Genomic DNA, 26,378 nt, shown 5'->3' with positions numbered 1-26,378 from the left:
TTAGTTAAGGGCATCTCCTCCCCGAGCACTGCACTAGCTACTCCGGGGGTCTTTCCTCCTGTGGGAGGGGGTGGTCGTTTCTGGCACTTCGGATCTCCTTTATAGTGTCCAACGCCACCGCACTCGTAGCAATGGACAACCCTTGGCTGCTGACTCTGGCCAGGATTAGGGTTTCTGGGCGGGTTAGCCTTAGAGGTGAATCCTGTTCCCTTCCCTTGGAAGTTATTTTGGGGGCCTTTGGAGAACTCCTTTTTCTTTTCTCCTCCCTCTTTCTTCTGGGGGGCGCCCTGTCCGGCCTTTTGAGTATCCCCTCCAGTCCCCCTTGTGGACACCCGGGTACTAGCCCAAATGTCCGCCTCCTCAGCAAGCTTCCGGGGACTGGTCAGCTTGCTATCCACCAGGTGTTGCCGCAGTTCAGGGAAACATTTCTCGAGCAGGTGTTCCTTCAGTACTAGGTCAAACAACTCCTCGTAGTTCCTCACTTCACTGCCCTGAATCCAACCTTCCATTGCCTTCTTCGCATAGTCCAGGAAGTCCACCCAATTCTGCGTGCCCAGCTTGTGACTACCCCTGAACTTCTGTCTGTACTTTTCAGGTGTTAGTCCAAACTTTCTGATGAGCGCCAGTTTCATGGTGGGGTAGTGGGTCTGCTCATCCTCCTCGAGGGCCAATAAAGCATCCCTACCAGCTGGAGGCATGTACTTATACAATCCCCCTCCCCAGTACTTCTCCGGAACCCCATGGGCCCTCAGTGAGACCTCATAGGCCGCTAGCCACTTGGCGATATCGTCGCCCACTCCATAGCTAGCCACTATGTCCTTTGGCAGGTAAGGTTTGGATTCCCTGGTGATCTCTTGGGTTTGGCTGCCACCATTAGGAACAGGTTGTGCCCCGATTCTCAAGATCTGAAGATCTATTTCTTTCAGTCGCAATTCGTGGGCTATCCTCTGCTCCTCCTTTTCCTTTTCCAGCCTTGCTAAGTCCCATGTGAGCTGTCTTTTCTCCCTCCGGTCCGTTAGCTCCACTTCAGACAAGCCACCGCTAGAGGCACTGCTGCCCTTCCTAGAAATGGTTCTGGGCCCTGCTGACAGGTTCCCCACCTCAGGTTGGTACATCTCAGCCCCCTCAGGGTCAGGCTCTCCATCCCTGTCTTCCTCCTCAGCCTTGCTTTCTCGGCGTGCCTCCCCCCAAGCCCTTAAGCTGGTTTGGAGTGCACCCTTCTTTGCTCCTGGGGGACAGTACACCCCCTCCCGCTGGCAAAACTCCCTGAGTTGGGCCACAGTGTAGGTTTCTAGATTTTCTAGTACAAACTCCATCTTGCCCACTCAGGTTAGAGGACAGGTTTTGTGCAGTAACAATGCAGGGGGGTACCTTTAATAATACCTCCTCCCACCACCAGAGTAAATTTGGAAAAAACAAAAACCCACAATTAGGAAGGCCGCTTTTGAGAAAACTCCCGGTGTAGGCCTATGGACTACCCACAGTTATTGTTGAGTATACGTAGGCACAGCTCAATCCCACCGCTGAACACCAATTTATGTTGGAAACAGCCCACTCCCACTCCGCAGGGTGGTGGTGGACTCCCCGAACACACTGTGGTAGCTTGGCTCGAGTGGTCAGGAAACAGGCACCGTGCTAAGCATACAATATACCCATACAATAACCATGCGTGCATCCGTTCCAAAAACGACTCTACACCGTAAAAATTATGAAAATATTCTTCTTTATCTTTTTCTCTTAGTTGCTGATTGGAAAAATAAATAGGTCAATCACAATATACAATTTTAAATAGTGCAGGTTAAATAAATATTATCTGAAGATTCAATAAATAGGGGTGATCATAAATACAAGGGACATAAATATCAGTGCAGGTAATACAGGCAATTAAATATTCTGAGGCAATAAATACTGTACCAATAAATATTGTACACCATCAAGTCCTGTGGACCTATAAATATAGTGAAGCAATAAATAGGTAAAAACTCAATAAATACAGTACCCCCAATAAATAATTAAAAGTATACAGCAACACTCATGTAATCAGTTGACATTTCAATTCCTAAGGGCTGATTTGGCCCCGGCACAGCTTGTAGGGTTGTGGAAGGCTTGAGGGGGGCTACTCCCTGGCTGAGACAAGGCTGAGGCCTAAACTGAGGTAGATCAAAGGGGGGGGAATACCAGTGCCCTGGCTGTCTCTCTCCACACCACCTCTCTAGGTTAGTCCCAGTTCACCCCAGGCACAGTCAGGTTGGTTTCAGCACCTCCCTAGCCCCTTAGAGCAGTCTCTCAGGTCTCCACAGGGCCTTAGGCGCCCTCTACTCCACTTACTGCCCTTTTTCTGATGTTCCGACGCCGCTGGAGTCGTGTCGACGCCGTGAGGCGGTTCCGGTTCGGTCTCGGCGGCCTCGGCACAATGTCAGTTCTTTGACGACGCCGGTAGGCGGTTCCGGTCCGATGTCGGCGGCCTCGGTTCAATCTCGACCTCCGATTCGACGGCGTCGGGCAGTCTCTACTCGGTGTCGACTTCGGGCGGCTCCGGTCCGATGGCGCTCTCGGCTCCGATGACGTCGGCCGGCCTGGCCTCGATGTCGACTTCCGGCGACTCCGGGGTGCGATCCTCACCCCCGACCTCCGGTGCTCCTCCTCTCAGGTTCCGGGCGACTCCGGAGTGCGATCCTCACTCCCGACCTCCGGTTCACCTCTACCTCGGTCTCCGACGACTCCGGAGGGCGGACTTCACTCCTCCGATGACGCCGCTCGCTCGACCTCGGTTCACTTCCTCCTCGACCTCTGGAATTCCTCACGACCTCCGTCGGCGCCCTCTCACGACCTCAGGCGGCTCCGGGTACGACGTCTGCTTCTTCAGTCAGCGCCGCTTCTCCACCTCGGGCTCCAGGTCTTAGGCTACTCGACGCCGGACTCCAGGGAAACCAGTTTCCAGGTCAGGATCTTGCTGCTTTCTGCTTCTAAGGCCTGTTCCTGCTGTTCAGGTCCTTAGGATGAGTTTTTCTGTCTTCTTCCCACACAGGGCTATAGGCTGGGATCCATCAGTAGGGACAAGTATCAAGGGTGGGTTTATGGACCCCACTCCAGGCACAAGTTTCCACCCCTGCTGCTTCACTCCTTCCTCCTTCACTGTTGTGCTCCTCTCTCTTCACCAGTCAGGTGCCAACTGCCAGCTCCAACTGCCAACACTCTGTCTTAACCTCCCAACATTCTAAACCGCCTCCAACGGTCACAGGGTTCTGGAATCTCCTGGAATGTTCTGGAAGGTGCTGGTATGTTCCAGTGGATGCTGGTGATGTCACAGGTGGCCACCATTTTGTGCTCCAGGCCCTCAGGCAGAAGTTTCAGGGGTAGATAAAATGGCTCCCTGAATCTGCAGCAACACGAAAAAGTCTGGTGGTTCCCAAAAAGGAAAAATTCAAACAGGGTTTGAGGCAAAAGTGGGACAAAATAAATAATGATGAGGAGGGACCACCCAAAGGGCTGACAGGTCCAACAGGTGCATAAATGAGTAGAGGGAAAGTAAGGAGAAGATAGAAAGGAAAGAGAAGAAAAGCGATTGAGTGTGACAAACAGGGAGCACGAAAGGGAAAAGGAGAGGGAGTGAAAGCGGAATATAGCCTTAGAAGAAGGAAATGGTAACCTTTATGTAGAACTATAGAAAGGAAGGCAGATAAGGGGGGGCGAGAAGAAAAGAGGGGGGGGGGGGGGGGGGGAGTCGAGGGTGAAGGAAATAGATTAACGGATATCCAAAACTGAATGAGATGCCAAATATATCGGAAACGTTCAGCTTACTTCGGAGAAGTTCACGCATTGGCTTCGTAGCGATTCCTCTGGGTTGCCGTCTCTTTCCGACATATTGCCCGCAGGACGAAGGGAACCGACCGGGGAAAGGAAAGAACACCGGCAGAGATGGGTGAGTGTTGATAGGGTATCTGGGGCGCTTGTATGCATGGAGGAGTGCGGAGAGAAGCGGGAGGTAATACATTAGATTAGAATACATTCTGCGCTTATCTTACAGAGAAAAAGAGTGTATAAGCATGTAGAAATAGTGCCGGAGCGTAGAGTAACTCCTGCCACCTGAAGGTCAACAGATGTTTGGAGAGCCCATTGTTAATTGGGCGCCGCGAGTAACCAACATTGGAGACAGGCTGCCAGAGCGTAGAGTGACTCCAGGCACCTGCAGCCCACTAAAATAAAATGTCAGATGTGAAAGAATTCAGCAGCGGGAAAATCGCGCTGGGAGAAACACTTGTAGACCAGACCCCAGAAAACCTATGCAGCAGCAGAGATGATTTCACAACCATATGTGAGGGATCACACGCACAGTCAGCAAAGGGAGTGAATCAAAAAGAATGCGCAGTGGGTTGCTAACGCGTCTTGCCTCTCTTGGCGCGGCTCTCTCAATGAAACGCGAGCTCTCGAGGGGGGGAGGCGGGTATTGAGGAGCTGCACATGATGACAAGGCACTTAATTAGTAATGCACGATTAGCACCTGTCGGCTAATTAGCTGGTCCGGGTGTACTGGAGCCCAGTGGCAGAGAAACGCTCAATGCGTGGCGACTTGAGAAGCACCGATCACATGGAATGTATCGATTTGTAGTCCAATTAGGGTTATGCCAAAGACAATCCACCTGTTGCCCAAAAATGGTGGTTTTTTAAAAAGAAACAGACTGAATGTCAACAAGGCAAACAATTATTAGAACCGGTGTAATAACACGGTGAGTGTACGCTGGAGCCCTGAAGCAGCGAGACTTTCAAAAACAATGCAATTTCTTAAATATTAAAGGTATTTGAGAACAAGCATTGGCCGCGCACGAGCGGCGATCTGTGGTGTGGGAGTTGTATGCGCGAGCAAAAGTGTGGAACAAAGCCGGGGGGGGGGGGCGTGGTGTGTGTGTGTGGGCGGTGTGTGTGTGGGGGTGGTGTGTGTGTGTGTGTGTGTGTGTGTGTGTGTGTGTGTGTGCGCGCGTGTTAAATGAAACATTTTAAAAAGCACACGAGTGGCAAAGTTGGCAGCTGCGCGCGTATCCGCAAGCGCTAGGCCATCAAAAGCGTGTGGCAGCTCTTTTAAAAGCCACTTACTAAATGTCTCGCAGCGCATGCGCTGGCTCAGGCGAGACCTAAAAAGTAATCCTTTAATGAGCCAGGTGCTGGCATAAAGTCCTACTCAAGTTTATATTATGGACTGAAAACATCAGGTCTACGTGCAAACAACTAAAGCTTTCTCTAGCTGGGCCCTTTAAAAATCCAAACCTCCCAACCCAGGCAGGGAGGGAAGTTAATCGGTCCCATGAAGAGGTACGCTACCAACTCCAGAGCAGTGCTTTAAATGGGCCGGTACTCACTGGGTACCAACACGTCTCAATTTGATCCCCATGGTGTGCTTACAGTGACCTCAAGCCCCAGCTTAAACTTCAATTGTGATTGATACCGCAGATGTAATTTCTTCACAGCCAATCACACCTTTAGAATTCACAGACCTGAGAGTCTCCTTACCCTCTTTGCACAAGGTGGGCACAGCTTCACTGGAAGATGTGGAGGTCAAAGGCGGGGGTAGCAAGTAGGTTCCCTAAGTCTATTTACATACATGCTCAGGATCGAGAAAATCACTTTCCAATATTATAGGGAAGAGATAATTCGTCAGTCTACTGCAGAAATCTATTTTCATCCATGGATTTGGAATCCTGGTAGGGTGGCATCAGCCTTTAATTTATCCGATTCAGATCAAAACCTTACCATTGAGATTGCTTTTAGTGAACTGTAGCTCTCACTAGCACAACTACGAAACTGGAAGAACTTTGCAAAAAGTGCTACATTAAAAACGAGTGCAGTTTAATACGCTGGGTGGCTCAGATAATCTAGAGTAAATTGCGTTAACTAAGGAACATGATTTTTCTCAAGAATAAATCTAAAAAATGCAAATAAAAATTGGTAGTGTCTGACTAATCACTGTGGTGTACGAGCGGCTCTGCACAGCATTTTGTATAAAATTAGATATTTTTAAGCCCTTTGATAAACAGATAGTTACCAATATACAAAGCCCATGTAATGTCCCATCCGATAGTGCCAGAATGCCAGGCAGCCACAAGATTAGTCCAGCATTGAAGACCATTAAAGAGCGATAGTTATTATAAAATTATAAAACATAATTTACCAGGCTCTATTCCTAGTGTGGTGGTACTGGCAAACCGCACTGAAGTGTTGTAAAATCAGACTGCTAGATCTCTGCATGGTGCCCTTTCAAGATCTACAGCAATTTTTGTAAATTTACAGAAACACTGTGCTGTAAAATGTAGCTTCTTGGTCAAAGCTCACCAGACACTGATGGACGTCAAGACAATGCACCTCACTTAATCTGGGGAGTACCGGCACTACTATTTTCCCATTCAAAGCACTGCCCCAGAGGTCTACACGGTCCGGCCTTAAGACTTTTGTTTATCTGTGAGGATACTGCGTACGTGAAAGCCTAGGTGCCCCTCAATTAATCTTAAAAAAACGAGAATTCTACCACTTATCTTGAAAAAGATGGATTATCTGCAAACTTGGAGAGAGGAGATAAACACCATGCCCCATGCCTGATCACACATGCCAGGAACGTACACTCAGTGTGATGCATAAGCAGCAGATTGGAAGCAATCACCCCTAGAACTAAACAACTGTTCTTTCCGTGAGTAAGTGTAATTCCACCTTAAGTCTTCAATTATTAGAATAGACAGGCTCCCTTTGGTTTACCTATTTGAGTGAACACTAAACACGTTAAGGAGTCCTTAATTCTTTTGCAGGTCTTACACAAAGGGAGTCCTTATGCAAGTACATTACCTGGGGATGGCAAATCGTTGCTGTATGACTTTTCTGTGGAATTTTATGAAATAGCTAAACTAAACATAGAAGACTAGCACAAACAGCCGGGACAGGCCCAGAGATTGTTAACAGCAAATGCCTAACAAATACGCATTCTTGCAGAGCCTGGCAGGAGCTTTCTTACAAAGTCATTAGAAACGGTATTAAAACAAACAAAAAACTAAATACAAACCTCTCAAGGAGACAACGAAGTGGGTGAGGCAAACTTAATAAATAACAGAACAGTCGATTCCAGCTAATGTGATAATAGAAAGCAAGGGCAGGCTTGTGTCTGCTCTGCTCCCCACGTCCCACAGGAGGGTGCTGCATAAGTTAAAAAGCGAACAGCCATAGCACTCAAAGCAATGCTGGCTCAAGTAAACTTCCACACCCGGAGCAAAACCAGTAGTGCAAATATGTCTAGAGCGCTTTTACGACAACACAGAAATAAACTCTGGAAATCAGCTATCACGTGGCTTGCTTGGCGTCTTTCAATGCAACAGCACCAAACTAGAGGAAACAGAGGGTGGAGGGGCATTTCCGGACACCAATATAAACATGTAATCGTTCCAAAAAATTTCACAAGGTACACTGGCAGACTATGGCAAATAGTTACTGGAGTACAATGAAAAACTGAATAATCTACGAGGTCCACGAGACGGTAATGGCGTGAGTGCCAAGTCTAAAATATACACGGAAAGCACCGCCGCATTTAGAAACCGCATTCACACCGACAGGAGAGTGACAACTCACCACCACCTTTTTTTTTTTTTATCTGCCTCAGACATGCAGTGTTGCTTTACATACAAACTGCATGGGATTAAAATGCTGCGCCCCATAATAAAAGGATTGTACCCTAGCACTTGATTAGCAGTCTTTCCACACCAGGCCGAGTTACCATAGAAACAGGAAAGAAAATATACATGAGGCCATGGCTACGCTTAAAATTCGCAGCATATAAAAAAAAGAAAAAAAGTCCACAACACACCGAAGCAGGCTCCCAATTTGCTCCGAAGTGTCAAGTGTATTTACCTTGCTTTCAAACACTACCAATATTCCCTGGATTCATTCGAATATCAATCACAAGAATTTTAATGAAACCGACATAGCACAAGATATATGTAGAATTCGAAATTTGCGTAACAGGTCTGTCAAACTTGCTACATTGCTATCTCCTACGGGAGAAGAAACATCAGTTTGCCCCATTTCGGCATGGGCTACATACCAACTAAAAGGCAATCATGGAGCTAGCGCGACTTAAGCCCAAGTAAACAAGCCTCTGGACGATTACAGATAATATAATCATGAGGAAAGTTAGATACGAAATGATGTTTCTCATTACAGGACAACACTAACAAGTTGAATGCCAAGCAGTCTGTCGAAGTGAAGACCCGCCTGGAAGAGAGTAACGTATATGGCTATTAACCTACATCAGAAAACAGCCATGCTAAAATACAGCACAGCTGTACAACTAGTCATGCTTCCCTGAGGCACGATGTGCAATTCCAGGTCAAGGAATGCAAAATTCAGAATGGACGTTCATGAGGTTAATTTCAAATTGCTTCACAGGGTAAGAAACTGAGGAAATTCTTTGTCATTGGGCAGCAAAAATGCTGAAGACGGAGCAGGGATCGGCCAGAGGGCCCCAGCGCTTAAAGGAACTAAAGCAGCACAAAGAACTGCAAGTCAACAAGCATTTGAGATGGAGATCCCTTTTTAAAAGCACTGTTATTAAAGAACTGCTAGCGATACATGCAGCTCAGGTAGCCCAAAACAAGGGTGGTGGGTAGGACAGTTTAGCAGTACCATCTCAATATGATCGGCCACAGTGACGCCAGATGGGCGATGGGCTGCATTTTCAAAGCAAGGGCAGAGGATGTAGGTGAAAGTGTAAAAAGAGTATGTGTAGCATTGTATTAATCATTAGTCTGTATTTCTTAATATAGAACTTTCGTAAAAAGCAACTAGGATTTTCTATTTTAATGCCTCTTGAATGACAATCCATGAACTAAAAACTGAAGATTAGAATGCATAGCACGACAAATGTCATCTCTTTACCACACAAATCACCAAGGACCAACACAACAGCAACCTTAAACAAATCTGCAACAATTATGAGCAATTGGAACCTATTTAACTACTACTTACCTCAACCTACCACAGGCTATTGCTACATAAGATGCCATCTGGACAAACACTGTGGGTCTCCACATCAACTTTAGAGCTTAAATGTGGCCTCTTTCCTGCCTCTGAACACATCTGCATTGGCCATTTGAGAATTATGCACCAAGGAACGCTGTAACCTATTTAGAACTTGCAATTTGTTTTCAACATCAGAAATAGCTCAATAATCTAGTAATTAAAAGTTCACAGATCAACTGCTTTGTGGAATTACAAAATGTCACCTCTTGAACCTACTTACTTTGCCAATGCGGTCTATAATGTGCTGATGCGGTTGAGCGTAGATCGGGGGGAAAAACGCACACAAAAGGTAAGATGACATGTCCGCTGTGAGGCACTCCAAAAACTAGGTAAAAAGGTGAATACTGCAAGTGGGGGATGGGCGAGTAACTTAGGAGCAGGTGGGGTGAAACGAAGTGGGACTGGGATATGCAGAAAACAATTAAAGCCGAGTGGGGAAGGAGATCGGAAACAGCATAGGAGGCGAAGAACCACACTGAGTGTGAGTGAAGCAGCACACAAGTGAGGCAGGAGAGAAAACAGAGCTCACAAGGATGGTTTGAGTATTTGGTTGGAAGCAGAACACAAAGGAGGTAGAACATACATGCACTCTCCTGGAGTGTTAAAAGAAAAACAAGTCTAGCAAGAATAGCCCTCGAATAAGAAGCAGGCAAATGAGTGACCAAGACCGATTATATATAATCAATGGATGGACTTTAAACCCAATGTAAGTTTTGATAAGCCACAATAGGTCTTTCACAACCAGGAAGCTTGCACTATCTGGTAGGCAAGACCGAAAAAGCAGCAATATATGTGTGCACTTTGTTCTGAACGTGCATTATAAGAACCAACTGAGCATGGTATTGCTATACAGTATAAATCACCCAAAAAAGTCCGATTTAAAACCAGTCGGACTTCATTTGTATACATTAAAAAAACAAATATCAGACACTGCTGGCATCGCATACAAACAAGTGTCTAGCCAGTTCACAGCTACATAAATAGTTTACTGCTTGCCGAAAGTACTGTGACCCAATTACACTGCAAAAGGGCAATCACATGTAACTTGGCAATGAAACCATGTCCTCCCTCTCAGGTCTTTATAAGCCTGAAGAGCAGAAGGAGGAGGAAAAAAAATACATTGGACAAAGCCAATAGGTTTCGCCAATGCAATGTGCTCTGGCAATGCTTTTAGACATGGTGCACAGTAGCACCAGCTGCTATGGAACATTGTTTAAAGTCAAGAAACAAGTTATGTGACGGAGCCAGTGTTGATCGCGCTGTGATGCTTTAATTCATATGGCACAGCAGCCTGTGCTGCTGTGCAATTGTTTTTTTTTTTTTTTTAAAGGGCAGGGGACCAAGCCACACAAGCGGAGTACGGAGGAGGATGAAGGGAGCAACAACAACGGAAGGAGGAAATCCACAAAAGGGAGGTGCAGGGGACATTAGCAACAACAACGGTCAGCATGAGAAGAGGGGCATGAGGAAAACAAGACGAAAGAGATGCAGGGAACAAGATAGGGAGCACCAGACCGAGACAGCAATACAGGATGGGTGGGAGGGGGAAAGATGCACCACCCAAAGTGGGAGTGGGAATAGGGAGGGAGGAGAAATAGTACCTCAATCGCAGCGTAAGCAGCAGATGGCCACCAACTAGGTTGAAACAATCTGTGCTTGGTCAATACTCCATAGACAGAAAGCAAACAAAAGTGACAATGAAGCCAACAAATGATAAGAAATGGTCAGACTCAAAGCCCTTTATTGTAAACAATACGTTCTGAGAGATAGAGAATGCAGCACATTAATGGTCACAGGTTCGGCCTAAATGCATTAGAGATCAAAGAAGAACGTAACACTCCAGTCATTTCCAATGAAACAGTTTCCTCAGCTGCTGGGATTGTCTATCACACCATCCACGCAGAAAATCACTTTCAATTCACAAAACAGAAGGATGAGCTTCACATCACCATTTGTTTCTGCAGGGGGAGAGGTCTCTGTGACAAACACTTGCCGATAACATCGAATGTGATCTAGAAGCAAAACAGGTAAGGCCAACTCAGGCAAAATGAGTACGCAGAGTACAAATAAAGTAGGCAATAGTAATATGTTAACAGAATAGGAAAGAAGGGAATGTGGCATGAAGCGCTATATAAAAAGTAATTTTTAAATATCAATTTGGCCAACTGTTCACCATTTAGTGCAAGTTCCATTATACTTTTATACAAACACAGGCGCTTTGTTCAGATCACTGTGGTGACAGAGGCTGCTGTTGGTTCTGAAGACCCAAACAAGTTCTCTCTTTGTAACTAAATGATGTAGATTTTAACAACTTTGCAATCTTGATGAACTTTAGAAAGTTATAATAAAAAAAAAAAAAGTAGTGCTTGGAGGCTCTTAAAAGTAATTTTGGGTGACTGCAAAATAGATACCCAGCAGTAATCAACTTTGAGCAACAAAAAAGTCAATGTTGCCAATCTTCTCAAAATACAATTTGAAACTTTATCAAGAAATAATCAAACCCCAAAGTGAACCTCAAAAAGTATGAGGTGAAATAGAAAGTCAATAAGGACCGTAAAAATTCACAAATACAATACCACCCGCCCACCAAAAAAACTCCCTGAAACAATGCCTTTGCTGCCTAAGCATATACTGTGTGTTCCAGGTTAACATTTTGCATTTATTTCTGTTTTTTGGGTTAAAGAGCACAAAGCACGAGGTGCACTGATCTATACAGCAGTTGCAATCAAAACTCACATTCTCATCCAAGTATGTGAATTATTTGTATATACAAAATATAAACAAGTTCTGACCGGTACAAACTGAATGCAGTTTGTTCCCGATTGACCTTCATAAAGTAGGAGACACACTAACAACACAAAAAAACAAAGTGTAGATTACCTTGGAAAAACACAATTCACGTGAAACAAAACGGCGAGGCTGACGGGGTGAAACCAGCCTAACTTTTGAAAAATGTGTTCTTCTACTCCTCTCATCAACTAGGCCATGGCAGGTGTATGAGGCATTAGGATTGCTCGATGGACATGGATACGTGCGATTGTTGCAGCACGTCTGGAGAGATGCAGGCGGTCTGCCACTGCTCCATGAGCTTGCAACGGTGCCCAGGACAATAAATGAATAGCCATGGATGGTGTGATGTCAAGAGGAATTACAGGCGATTCTTTTAGCTGACTGGCCAGATTCTTGGACAACAAATACTAACAAGATGCATAAAATAAACAGAAGATTGCTAAAATGCACCAGAAACATCTGTTGAGTTTAGATAAGGTTAATTCTGAGGAGGTTGCAGCAAAACACTAAGACTGAGTTTCTGTGCCGAATCTGCCAATCAGTGCGGTGGGGAGGGGGTGGGCAGGGGACGGGCAGGGGACTATGTACCTGAGAGTCTCTCATTACCGAACGACCATTGAAAAGCGCATAATAAAGAAATAGAATTAAGGAGCTCAACAGGTCTATAAAAAGAGTGCTCGACTGGGTATATACCTTGATCAGGATGACGAGAGAGACAAAAGAAGCGACTATAGTTTCAGTTTTTGTTTTTTTACAGAATTCAACATGGCTTTGAAAATACGTCTCTGTGCTGCGAAGCATATGTGTATAAAAGGAACGTGCACTGTTCTTGACAATAGTTGTAATTAAAGAACCCTGGGGTATCAGCAGGGTTTGCATTGTGGGAGGAAATGAGATGATGGCGGAGTTGTAACTTGTGACTAAGTTTTAACAGCAACCGTTTGTCCAGACAGAATTGTCTGGACAAACGTAATTTTGAGCTAGGATCCTAGAGTTACATGTCTGTGTTGAGGGTAAAAGAACTGTGCAGAAATACATTTCAAGGCTCTTCTTCCCACTGCCCTTTCACCCTTTCAGGTGGGGCTTTGGGAGTCTTTGTTTTAGTTTCAGTTCAGCTGGCGACGTATTACGAAGTCCTTTGGTTTATAGCATGATGCAAGCTCAAGTGACAAACTTAGTACAAAAAAAAATAAAAGAAAATAGCCATTGACGAAGCAAAGGGCTGGCATCCAAACACAGAACCTTTGTTTTTACCAGTGCTGGTTTAGTCTGAAATGAATGTCAGCCTTTTGATGATAAATTGTTTACATCAATACTATTACTGGACATATTTCTCTATGGCTAATGTAGAATGGGTATCATCATAAAAGTCATCAACAAGCATATGACCCTCAAGATGGACAGAGATCAAATAGCACATCCATGAAATGCTTCTTTCTCATTGCCTCTAGGATCAACCAATTAGCCCAAGGGTATATTTTAAAAAAAGCTATCTCCATCAAGGAGCTCATTCCTTCTGGGTTCAATTCTCATGTGCATAATTAAGTTATCTTTCTAAAAAACATTTGCATGTTCTCTAATGCAGTGGTTCTTATCCTTTTGATTTCTGTGGACCCCACTGTCCTTAATGGAAGCCGGTGACCATAAATTCTATGATTCACAAACAAAAGCTACTTTTTTTTTTTACTTTAATGTAAAGGAATGGTTAGGTTTTCAAAATGTACTTTTATTTCTAAAACACAAAGCAATAATTAGACTTTAGCATATTCTTTTTTCCTTTGCTCATAATGCATCCTCTTTTTTGTTGACCAATAGTAATGTAGTAATGCTACAATTGAGGCCACCAATCACATACTGTTTGCTGTATTTGCCCTACTCCCACAAATCAAGATAAGGATACCAACGTAATTTTTTATCCTTTAATTTCTTAACATTTACAGAGTATTTTATATTTTCCATTTTTTTAATTCAGCTTTTTTATTGTGCGCATTGTATCAGTCTGCTAATATTTAATTTCCTAAAGAGACTTCAGGAGTTTGCAATATGCAATAACTTTAGCTCACTTTAAACAACAACAAGCAAACAATTCATGAGCACTCTGGGCTCCCTCAAAGGTACTGTGGTATTTGCAGATGGTAATACTGACTGCATGTAGCGGCTCAGCAACCAGTGCATAAATAATGCGCATCGATAAGAGAAACAAATTATGTTACGGAGAAAGCAGATAACCGTGATCATGACAAGATACTACTTCTCTGACCGAATCGGCCCACTGTTCGAATAGAGCGCAGTTAAACAGGAAATACAGTTTTCCACAACTCATTTCAAGGTATTCAAGCAATGACATGTCAACTCAATCAGTGTTTAGATTAAACACAAACGACAATTACTAAACTTCTCTCTTTAAAACGCATTGAACACAAACATTCAACTGCTAGCTAACTTTTTTCAACAGCGGTAACTGTGGAGGAAACAAATATGAAACTGAAGAGCATATGAGACCCCACGCGCTGGCAGTGCCTAACTAAACGCATTCATCTTGGAGGGTGCTGCTCGAATATTCCCTAATCCGCAAAGCGCTCTTTAAAAACAATACACCCCTTTCTTGAACAGGAATCCCAGATGATCCACTGTCGATGTAATTGAACTAAGTAAAAAACGACGAGACATAAATGCATGCAACCAAAAGGTAATTCAGTATGCTTGCGAAAACCCCATGTCGCTTGAATGCTAAAAGTAAAAGTGCATCATTCCATAGACTTATTTTCATTAGCGCCAGAAATGTAAAACGAGTCTAGCTAGAACACTGCTCCGTCCCAGACGAAGAGGAAACAGTTTCAGGCTGGAAGCGTTAAAGAGGAGGGGTTACCGGCATCAAAACATTCAGACTGCTGAAACCAGAACTACGATCACGCCACCTCGTGCGCTCAAAGCGTCAAGTCACTATCAAAGATGGACACAACAGCTCCACCACTAGACTTGTTATTCGTGACAATGCAGACCTGCCTCTCAAGGTAACCAATAAACGGATGACGCACCAACTCAATGTTTGGAGCAGGTCAGCCACACAGGAGTTAAGCAAAGACCGTAAACAATGAGAAGCCGACTGTGGAGAGATGAAATATGCCACAACACTCCTCGCTCACCACACTCCGCATCCGTGCGTACAATGCACGAGACAAGCGGCGGATGAGCTACCTGTGCTGGGGCCAAACACATTTCCCAACTACAAGAAGATCATGAAATAGTGTATGTCTAAAAACAAAACCCCTTCCACTACGAGACTCACTTGCGTTTGAATATATACGAATTTAAAGATATACAACATACACACAAAAGCATTTACCACACTGTCTTACAAAAACACTGTGCTCAAGGAACATACAGCTACGGATACTAATCTTTTAATGTTGACAGAACAGGTTTTACTCAATAACATACGTATTGTCAACACGTGTTTACATACACGTACACTCGGCAAGTCCGCACTAATGGGTAAATAAAATATTTAGTTGCAAGGGGAGCCTTCGAGAGTCAGGTACGCAAACTATACCATCAACCCCCATTTCTTTTTATGTTAAGAAATGTTCTGTCCCTCTTCACAACATCCTGTCGTTCCCCTCTCCTAAAAAGCACCTATTATATGCAGCCCAGCGTGGACAGTGGATAGAGTGCTACTATGAAACCCATTTGTTTGCAATACTTTGTGCTGACTCCGACCCATTTAGACGAAAGACCCATTTAGACGAAAGACATCAGAAACCATGTCAGATTAGCATAGACCATATGTGGAGTAAGGAGTGCCCCGTCAATGTGAACTATGGTAGGGAACCCTCACCACTACACCAACTGTAAGTTTACACATCGAACAGTGGGTATTAATTGTTTCGGTATATGACATGCACCGTCCTACATACACATGTGTAGTTTCTGTCCTTCTAAATGTACAAGATGACCTCTTACAAGAGAACGCTTAAACGTCTTTCGTGTGCATTGCATTCTCAAACTAAACATAGGACTCGCCTAAGTCATTCTGGGGTCGGTTACGACACATTATTACGGACAAATCTCCACAGGTGCCTCTAGAAGGGTGCCCAGCCTCTATCAAAACGCGCCTTTCAACCCATTAGTAAACAACGGACCCATTTTTGTTATAATGAAAACCTGTGAAATTCTCTAGATCAGGTTCTGTCAACCGTCCTTTGACCAACTCTAGCTCCCATTCTTCCATCTCAATCTAAAGAACGTGTTGCCAACAGCAACCCCTCCACAGGCCCTAAAGTGTTGATTTCCTGACACCAAACTATGACACTGTACGTACTCTCTAGGGGGCTACTGCCTCTCCTACCCTTTGACCTACAGTCTGTCCCTACTCGAAGGAGATAAACCTCGTTATCTTAGACTCTAGAGTAGGTGTTAACACACGGCCTTCACACTGCCATCACCACATACCTGTTCAATCAGTGACCACGCTCACCAGATCGCCGTTCACCTCTCCGCCGTTACTCCTTAAAATCCAATCCAGGGGTGCAATTCCGCAGCCAAGGCCTACGAGGGGGGAAACTCTGCGCTGCGGCCTCGCCCCACATAGAGGCGGCTGCGGCCGGCAGCTGGCCCGAGGTCCCCGGACGTCCCGGGAGCTGCACTGGTCCCGCCGGGGCTTCACAGCGCCTACGGCTCCGCCTCGCTCCGCCCCCCGCCACCCCACGAACCCATAGCTAACCGCCCGCACTCGGCCTCGCGCAACAACACGATCGCCCGAGCAGTAGGACACAGCAAGGGTCTTGAAACAAGCACTCTGATTGGCGCGCGGCAGTCGTCTCGCGAGTCAACCACTACCATTGGCTGTTTCCGTTAGCGAGCTGCGTAGCTGAACGCGTTGACATCATGCAGACGGCAAAGTGCGGGGGCACCAAGGGGCGGAACCAACAGTGCTGGTTTGAGAAGCCTCTCATTGGACCCGAAGTAGAATTCTGTTGTTGTGGCGGGTGACGCTATTGTTATTAACGAATGGTTTCGTTTTTCCATTGGTTGAGTCGGTTAGAATGAGAAGTCCCACGCTCTCATTGGTTGTTTCGAAAACAGAAAACGCAACCTTTAAATGAAAGCGGCATTCCGTAAATTATATTGTGTAAATCTTTCTGTCCTCAGGTCACATATCTGAGAGAGTGAATGACAAATATACTCTATTTCTTCACAGGTGATAGTTCAGCTGACTTGTATACTGGTTTATTTTGTGACCTATAACTTTCTTACCAGAAGGTTGTTATAGTGAAAGGTAATGATTTACTGTACCGGAATCTTCAAATGTGGCAATCGTAAGAGTAATGTGTGTGTGTACACCCGCCCACCCCCGCAAAGGTTGGAAACTCACCCGCAAGTGCGGCTCATTTTCTTTCGTTTCGGAAGAGTGACAGCTAATTGCGGCGTGGCTCTGCAGCTCACGAGGTTCTCACCACCAAAAGCGCCCTTAACACCTGTTAATATGAGCCAAAGCAGCAAATCTAGATAGAATACGAAACCAAGGGAACAACTGATTATTGGGAATAAATCGAGCATCAGGGCATCCGATGAAAAAGCTGAGTCCAAATTTCGATTAATCACAGGTTATAACAGACAACATTGCTACATCAGAGCCATAATGCAGAGGCATTGGTATGTGTTACGGGGTGATCCCATTCTAAAACAAAAATTAGGTAATGGGCCTTTAATCACCTTTCGCAAAGCTAGATCATTGTGACAGGCACTCCCCAACAGACAACACAACACAGCTAAGTGACAGCAAGGGATTCAGGAAATGCCAAAAATGTAAGGCTGGTAAGTTCGAAGAAAACACGACAGAGGTGCCCCTACCTTTCACAGATAGGAAGTGGAGAATTATGAAACCACTGAACTGTAGGAGCCAATATGTTGTGTATGCCCTCAGATGTACCTGCCACAAATTGTATATAGGTAGCACTATCTTACCGGTTCACCAACGTATTTTACAGCACCTCGAGCCATTAATAATAGGGATCAATCATATACAGAGGCTCGGCATTTCGAACAATGCCAAACAAGGTAGAAGATTTGTGTATTTTGTGCTGGACCAGGTACCTGTTGGAAACCGGGCAACCGGGTTAGCAGTCACCAGGTTCCCAGCACAATGGTAGCTTGGCTCGAGCGGTTGGGGGTCAGGCACCGTGTTAAGCGTACGTCGCACCCCCACAATAACCATGCGTTCATCCGTTCCAAAAACGACACTACACCGTAAAAATTATGAAAGAAAGTAGTTTGTCTTTATCTTATTTTCTCTTAGTTGCAGGGTTCATAAAATAAATAGAGTACCATAAGACTTTTCTTGAAAATAGCAGGTCAAATAAATAATACCACAGTGGGGTTTCAATAAATAGGATCAGGTCATAAATAAACACGGAATAAATAGGGGTGCAATAAATACAAATGGCTAATAAATACTGTCAGACAATAAATACAATGCAGGAATAAATACAGTCAGACAATAAATACAGTCAATAAATAAAGCACCTTCAATAACTTAAATAACACAATTAATGACAATTACAGTTCACATCACTTTCCTGAGGTAGTTTGGTTTTACTATGCCCAAATACAGCTTGTGGTCATTTGGATGACATGGGGGGTGTCCCACCTAGATTGGTCAAGGCTGGGCCTGAACTGAGGTAGAATAAGGGTAACCTAAGAATCTGGTTCTCCCAAAATACACAACCCCTCACAGAGGTCACTGCACCAGTCTCAGTTCACCCCTGGCACTCCCAGGCTGGTTCTAACACCCCTCTAGCCCCTAGAATGGTCTTTTAGGGCTCCACAGGGCCTCCGATGCCCTTTCTACCACTTACTGCCCTTTTCACGATGATCGGCTCCGCTCGGCGCCGGGTCGACGTCGCCGGGCGGCTCCGGTTCGATGTCGCTGGGCGGCTTCGGATCGATGTCGCTGGGCGGCCTCGGCTCGATGTCGCTGGGCTGCTCCGGCTCGATGTCGCCTTCCGGCGTCGCAGGGTCACGGTCTCCCCGCTTCCGGGTGTCTCCGGAGTGCGACCTCCACTCCCGAACTCCGGCGCGCTTCACCTCAGATTCCGGCGACTCCGGCGCGCTTCACCTCGATCTCCGGCGACTCCGGAGTGCGATCTCCACTCCCGACCTCCGGCGCGCTTCACCTCGACCTCAGGTGACTCCTTACTCGACCTCCGGTGTCTCTCCACGACCTTCGTCGGCGCCCTCACTCGACCTCTGGCGGCTCCGGGTACGACGTCTGCTTTCTGTCAGCGCCGCTTCTCCACCTCAGGCCTCAGGTCTCCAGGCTTCTCGACGTCAGGACTCCAGGAGGACACCGCTAAACAGGTCAGGAGCTTGCTGGTCTTCTTCTTTAAGGCCTCTTCACAATATTTAGGTCCTTAAGATGGTTTTTCTGGTCTTGGTCCCACACAGGGCTCTAGGCTGGGCTTGGTCAGTAGGGACTAGCATCAAGGGTGGGTTTCTGGACCCCACTCCAAGCACTGGTTTCCACCCCTGCTGCCTTACTCCGACCTCCTTCTGAACTGGTCCTCTCTCCTCTCTAGTCAGATGCCAACTGCCACTCTGAGATGGCCTCCCAACATTCTAAACTGCCTCCCTCTGTCACAGGGTTCTAGAATGTTCTGGAAACCTCCAGTGGGTTCTGGTGATGTCACAGGTGACAATGGGTGGCCACCATTTTGTGTCTCAGGCCCTCAGACAGAAGTTCCAGGGGTAGGGAAAATGGCTCCCTGACCCTGCATCAACACTAAAAAGTCTGGTGGTTCCCAAAAAGGAAAAATTATAATAGGGTTTGAGGCAAAAGTGGGACAAAATAAATAATGATGAGGAGGGACCACCCAAAGGGCTGACAGGTCTAACAGTACCACAGAGATTGAGAGGAGGTAATAGGGAAAGGTACCTGAGGCAGTTGGAGTCAAGGTACATCTTACGCTTCAACAGTAAGATTCCGAATGGCCATGACACAAAGGAAGACTTACATGTACATCTTTGAATAGAACAAAGTAGTCAAGTGTAGCTGGATACAGATGGTGCATTGGTTCGAATCACGCTTGGATGGTGAACTGCATAAGAAATTGTTTAAAGAGAAAAGAAAAAATTGAGTATAATGTTTTAACTACTCCATTGAATAATTATGAATTGCCATTTACACATTTTAAGTTTTCACTGCACATTATTTCATTTTATTTTTAAGTGACTTAACTTCGTCAAAATAGAGAGCTGGCGAATGGACACTGGTCCGACATATTTGAAAAAGTTGAAAAAGAAAAATATGTGATTGCTGCACTTTATGATTGAGCTCTTTGCACAATGTAAAAGTCACTTTATCCTGTGAAGGGAGATTGCACAAGTCACTTTAATGCAGAAGAATAGACCCGTGGTGTGGACTTTGGAGCACAAAGTGACGTTGGGCACTGGCCCTTGATTGACAATGCCGATGTGAAAGAGATATCGTCATATATGGTATTAGTGTATGAATATATTTTTCTATATTTTATAGGCAGAGAAAGCAATCATGCACTTTATATCAATGCTGTTTTTGCACATGGTGCAAGTCGTTTTTATCCCCAAACAGGAATTGCACTGTCACTTTAAGGTTATTGAAACTTTATTGGCATATAAAAACACAAGAAAATGGCTACAACCTCAGGTTTGACAAAGACCACTTGGCGGTCGAAACGCGTTACTTGGTTGTGTGTGGTTGCAATAAACAACTCTAAATGGCTAACCCAAGCATGCTGGAGTCTGTTTTGATGGGAAGCAGGCCGTTGGAGTGATATATATATATATATCTATATATATATATATTGCTCTTTGTTTGCCGCTATTCACAGTTTGCCATGCAGCGGTGTCAGTGCCTGCAACGGCGGCAGCCGCCGTCTTAATTTTCTCACCACGCAATCTCCTCCAGAGCTCCGGAAGAAATAAAAAAGCGGCACACCAGGGAACTTTAAACAATAATTTATTGCGCACCACGACGCTTTTCGGTGCTAACCTTTTTCGAGTAATGATTTACTGCAAATTCCTGTAGAAATACATTATTTAATTCATAAACAGTGAAGAAATACTATACGTGCTGCTTAATATGTTTGTAATAAAACACATCACATCTAAAATTGTCCCTTTCTCAAAATACTCAAAGTATACTTTGATACATTTTTAGCATGATTTGGAATCAATGTGTGTTAGGTTTCTAAATTATTTACCATACACTATGATGACCTGAAATTATTGGTGCTTGTCTAAGGATTCCCGTTTGAATAAAGTTATTCAAAACAATACAGGAAAATCAAATACACAATATACAAGAGTACCTTGCATGACATGCATCTGCAATTGTATCGCATTAAACACACTGAGAATTAATTCAAAATCTGGCGATTATTGCACTTGTCTTTCATAATTTGTAGAATTCATATTTTTAACCAAATTATACGCGTACGGAACAACACATTCAGAATTTTTTTACATGTGCACGTGAGCAGCACTTTCGCTGTGAGCCGAACCAGTAATACACACGGTATTTTCAGTACTATTGCCCATTCTGATTCCCTGCTAATGCGGATGGGACATTTTTGGCATATAAATCTAATGACTTATCAGTATATAATAAGAGCTGTCCTACTTAATATCAATTCATTGCGTTAGGATTATTCCATAATAAGACAATAATCACAAACTTTTAAGCAACAATCATTGTTGAACAAAAATTCATTTTCGCAATGTTATAACAATATTCATGTATGGATAATCACTGATAAAAATAGAAATAGACAGTCAAGGGTAATGTACCCCTTTCTCAATTTCTGCCCAGATTTTTACAATGGCTAAATTTGTCCTACAATTTGTATCCTGTGTGTGTCCCAGTAATTTACATGTATGGGCAATACGTCCTACTTCAATCATGTGTTGATGACTTCATAATTGGAAAAATGCATTATAAAGTGCCACAAATGAGTGAAAATACAAAAAAGAGTGAAAAAATGTTAACCATGTAAGTGAAGTAATATCTACACAGTGAGAATGTATGGCTAAATGCCTATATTTCAGGAAAAGGACTTCATGAGTAAAACCCTGAAGTCATTAAGTTTCTTTACAACCATATAAATTCTGGCTCTCCAACTCAGGCATGCATAATATGCAAAAACAGAACTCTGTTATCTTTGCTGATGCCATTCCATTGGGCAATTTAGCTACAGCATTCCCTACTTAAAATCAGTGATAGTGATTTAAAATTAAGTTGAACTGTAGGTTCTGCCTTGAATTCCCAATTTATTACAATCCTATGTGGGTTGCCATTTCCTCTCCACTATTCAATTTCTTTGGGTATTTAGTATTGAGGTCAATGATGTATCTTGACTCAAGTATGCAAAGAGATTTCTCTCTGTCTCCACCCCTTGGATGTGGCATTATTCTATCAATTCCATAGAATTGTAGCAATTTATTGTTACCATCATGTTTTTCTGCAAAGTGTCTGGCTGTGGGATAATTATAATCCTTATTGGATATGGCACGTAAGTGCTGTAGGATATGAAGTTTCAATTGTAGTTTTGTGCTACCTACATACTTGTAGCCACATGGGCATTCCAAGATATAGATAGCAAAATCACTTTAGTTCCTGTGTCACAGCTGAGCCATAGGCCTCGATGTTGTCATAAGGTACATTGGGATTATACCGGGACTAGGTTTCAAACTACTATGACTTGCTTGATTAAATGTGATACCCATTTGTTTATTGAAACGGGAATCCTTAGACAAGCGCCAATAATTTCAGGTCATCATAGCGTATGGTAAATAATTTATAAACCTAACACACATTGATTCCAAATCACGCTAAAAATGTATCAACGTATACTTTGAGTATTTTGAGAAAGGGACAATTTTAGATGCAATGTGTTTTATTATGAACATATCAAGCAGCACGTATAGTATTTCTTCACTGTTTATGAACCAAAGAAAATATTTCTATAGAAATTTGCAGGAAATCATTACTCGAAAAAGGTTAATGCCGAAGCGCGTCGTGGTGCACAATAAATGATTGTCTAAAGTCCCCTGGTGTGCCGCTTTGTTATTTCTTCCGGAGCTCTAGAGGAGATTGCGTGGTGGAATTTTATATATATATATATATATATATATATATATATATATATATATATATATATACATATACATAAATATATATACGTGCCTCAAAACTCTTGTACACAAGAGCAAAGGTGGGCACTCCAGGCAAGTCATAAAAGGATTTTATTTTATTAAATCTCCATCACTGATGCAGTTTGGCTGATCCCAGCCTTTGTCTATATATATATATATATATATATATATATATATATATATATTCCTCAACTTGCTCTCAGCTTCCACCCTCATCCAGGAAAAACGAACGTGGACCCAGGTATCTTGTGCAGTGTTATTTTATTTCATTGCCAGCTCTGCCATTACGCGTTTCGGGCGATCCTGCCCTTGATCACATGACTATATATAGTGGCGGCTATTCCGCTATGGGCAGAGGAGCGTTGCCCCACTGCTGTCAAGCAGTGCAAGAAACAAAAACATAAAATCATAACAACTATCACTTATTTTTATTTTATGCTTGTGCTGCTTTGCGGGCCTGCGGGTGGGCAGGGCTGCTCTGCTCTCAGTACAGGGCAGGGCAGGGGAGGAGTAGTTTGCTCACTCCTGATCAAGGCGTAATGTTGAAACGTCTCAAAAGTCATTACATTGCATATTTTGGCATACAGAAGTGTCTGAGTATCTCTCTATTACAAATGGAAGATTGCTGTTAATATATATATAAACAAGACCGAGTGAGGTCAAAACGCCTCTTTTTTACTTGCCAAATAAATCTTCAATTGCCTGAAATACGAACCTGTTGGTGAGGCTGGAATTCTTTTTCTAGCAGCAGTAGAAAGGTATCGATGCAATATATATATATATATATATATATATATATATATATATATAGAATCACCATAAAACTTTCAGGATAGGAGCGGACCGGAGTTGGCCAAAAGTTTGGAAAGTTTTGCGAAGATTCGTCAACTGGCGCCAGACTTATTGGGAATAGAATGTTGCGGATTTCCTATGGAAAATAGGTACTAACTATAACTACCTACTGGCGACGGCTAGTAGGTAATATATATATATATATATATATCAAACAAGTTTGCCTGTCAAGAACAGAACCTACCTGCAGTGGGCTTCCTTCTTGACAGGCAAACTTGTTTGGTTGGAATTTAGCGGCTGGCCTGAGCCGCGGAGGGGGCCCGGGTGCTTTTCCAGCGCTCCAGCAGTTACGTCAACCGACGCCGCTGTTATGGCTGCAGGAGCCTGTTGTTTGAAGCAACACCGATATTTGCGGGGACTCGAGCTGTGCATCACGACCCACTGTGGTTTTATTGGACAAATTCAAGGTTGATACAATGGCAGCTCACTGGAGAAATATTTAGCACTACGTTTACCATCATGCCACAGTAGCGGCCACGCCCACTGGGCGTGCTTATGAAGATTTAATGGTGCCGACAAATTTCCTTCTATCAGCGCTCCAAGTCCGGTGTCTTTGATAAAGTGGTCATCCACGAAACGCGTCAGGCTGGACTTCAACTGGGTGATGCAGAGCTAGCGTTTCCTCGCATTTCGCTCAAATAAAAATTGTGGGCTACAGAACCTACCTGCTGTGGGCTTCCTTCTTGACAGGCAAACTTGTTTGGTTGGAATTTAGCGACTGGCCTGAGCCGCGGAGGGGGCCCGGGTGCTTTTCCAGCGCTCCAGCAGTTACGTCAACCGACGCCGCTGTTATGGCTGCAGGAGCCTGTTGTTTGAAGCAGCACCGATATTTGCGGGGACTCGAGCTGTGCATCACGACCCACTGTGGTTTTATTGGACAAATTCAAGGTTGATACAATGGCAGCTCACTGGAGAAATATTTAGCACTACGTTTACCATCATGCCACAGTAGCGGCCACGCCCACTGGGCGTGCTTATGAAGATTTAATGGTGCCGACAAATTGCCTTCTATCAGCGCTCCGAGTCCGGTGTCTTTGATAAAGTGGTCATCCACGAAACGCGTCAGGCTGAACTTCAACTGGGTGATGCAGAGCTAGCGTTTCCTCGCATTTCGCTCAAATAAAAATTGTGGGCTACACAACCTACCTGCTGTGGGCTTCCTTCTTGACAGGCAAACTTGTTTGGTTGGGGTATATATATATATATATATATATATATATATATATATATATTCATCCAATTCACCAGTAATATGCACACTCGGAGTCACAGGTTTTTCAAATAGGCAGCAATTTAATGTTCGTTACGCGTTTCGACCGTAGTCTTGTTCACACGTGTGAACAAGACTACGGTCGAAACGCGTAACGAACATTAAACTGCTGCCTATTTGAAAAACCTGTGACTCCGAGTGTGCATATTACTGGCGAATTGGATGAATTGAAATTGCCGGTTTTCGGGCTTACCGGCACCGTGCACCACCTGACAACGGGCTCGGTCTCGAAATGACCCGCTTCTATGGAATGAATATATATATATATATATATATATTCAACAATCCAGTTCAAGCTGTTTATGAAGAGGCGCTGACTCCGTGGGAAATTCGTCAAAGAAAAATATTTATTTACAGCAAAATGGCCAAACGCGTTTCGACGGACTCGCCGCCTTGGTCACTGAACACAGGTACAGCACATTTACCACATTATTTAAATCCTTTGTTGCCATAGTTACACAACCGTTTGGTAATAGACATAGAAAAAATTCTTCTTTCATTATGTCAACAAGAAAAGAAAAAAGTTTACACAAATCAAATACGAGTGTAATACTCATACATTTAAACTGCATGTAGTCGACTACAAAGAATACAACTATGTTAAATAAATTTGACCCCAGTGGGTAGTGATAACATATGATTCCATTAGTCGATCTTTTAACATCGGTTGAGAGACAACAAAAAGGAAGAAACGGATATCTGCTTGCCTAAGGTGCTACCTGTGTAGGTGGAGTGGATTTAGGATAGACAGAGAGGAAATAGAACCCATAATTTTCTAAATTAACTTGATATGAAGTACAATACTTATTGCAGATGTACACTTAACGCTTCGTCAGCGTTCAATCCTGTAGGGATTTTGCTGTCTAGTAACATGATATATCTAGATTCCAATTTGCGTAGAGACAACAATCTATTCCCTCCCCTGTTGTTTTTAGGGATGTTGTCTATTACAAAGAATGAGAGGTCTTCACTTCTGCCATTGTGTATGGTGTTTATGTGTCGGGCCACCGGATAAGTTGGATCATCCTTGTTAATGGCACGAAGATGCTGCAATATTCTTACGTGTACTTGGTGAATGGTACTACCTACGTAAAACTTATTGCAAGTACACCTTAAGACATAAACCGCAAACTCGGTTTTACAAGTGTAGTAGCTGCGGATTTCAAACGGAGTGTTCCTGAATGGTAGTGTAAGGCTGCGGGTGTTAGTCCCATACTTGCATGCC

At 44.0% G+C, this 26,378-nt stretch overlaps 1 protein-coding gene across 3 annotated transcripts in view; it reads right to left on the bottom strand.

Moving 5' to 3' along the window:
• Positions 1 to 16,722, bottom strand: part of ANKRD11 (ankyrin repeat domain 11) — a 1,275,279-nt gene extending 1,258,557 nt beyond the window's left edge. For all 3 annotated transcript variants that reach the window (XM_085639477.1, XM_085639476.1, XM_085639475.1), the window contains exon 1: positions 16,294 to 16,722. The gene's annotated coding sequence lies outside the window, so the exon portion shown is untranslated. The remainder of the gene's footprint in view (positions 1 to 16,293) is intronic.
• Positions 16,723 to 26,378: the final 9,656 nt, after the last annotated feature.

Source organism: Triturus cristatus, chromosome 12 (assembly GCF_964204655.1).
Source record: "Triturus cristatus chromosome 12, aTriCri1.1, whole genome shotgun sequence".
In the NCBI taxonomy this organism is placed as follows: Eukaryota; Metazoa; Chordata; class Amphibia; order Caudata; family Salamandridae; genus Triturus; species Triturus cristatus.
This window is presented reverse-complemented; position numbering and strand designations above follow the sequence as displayed.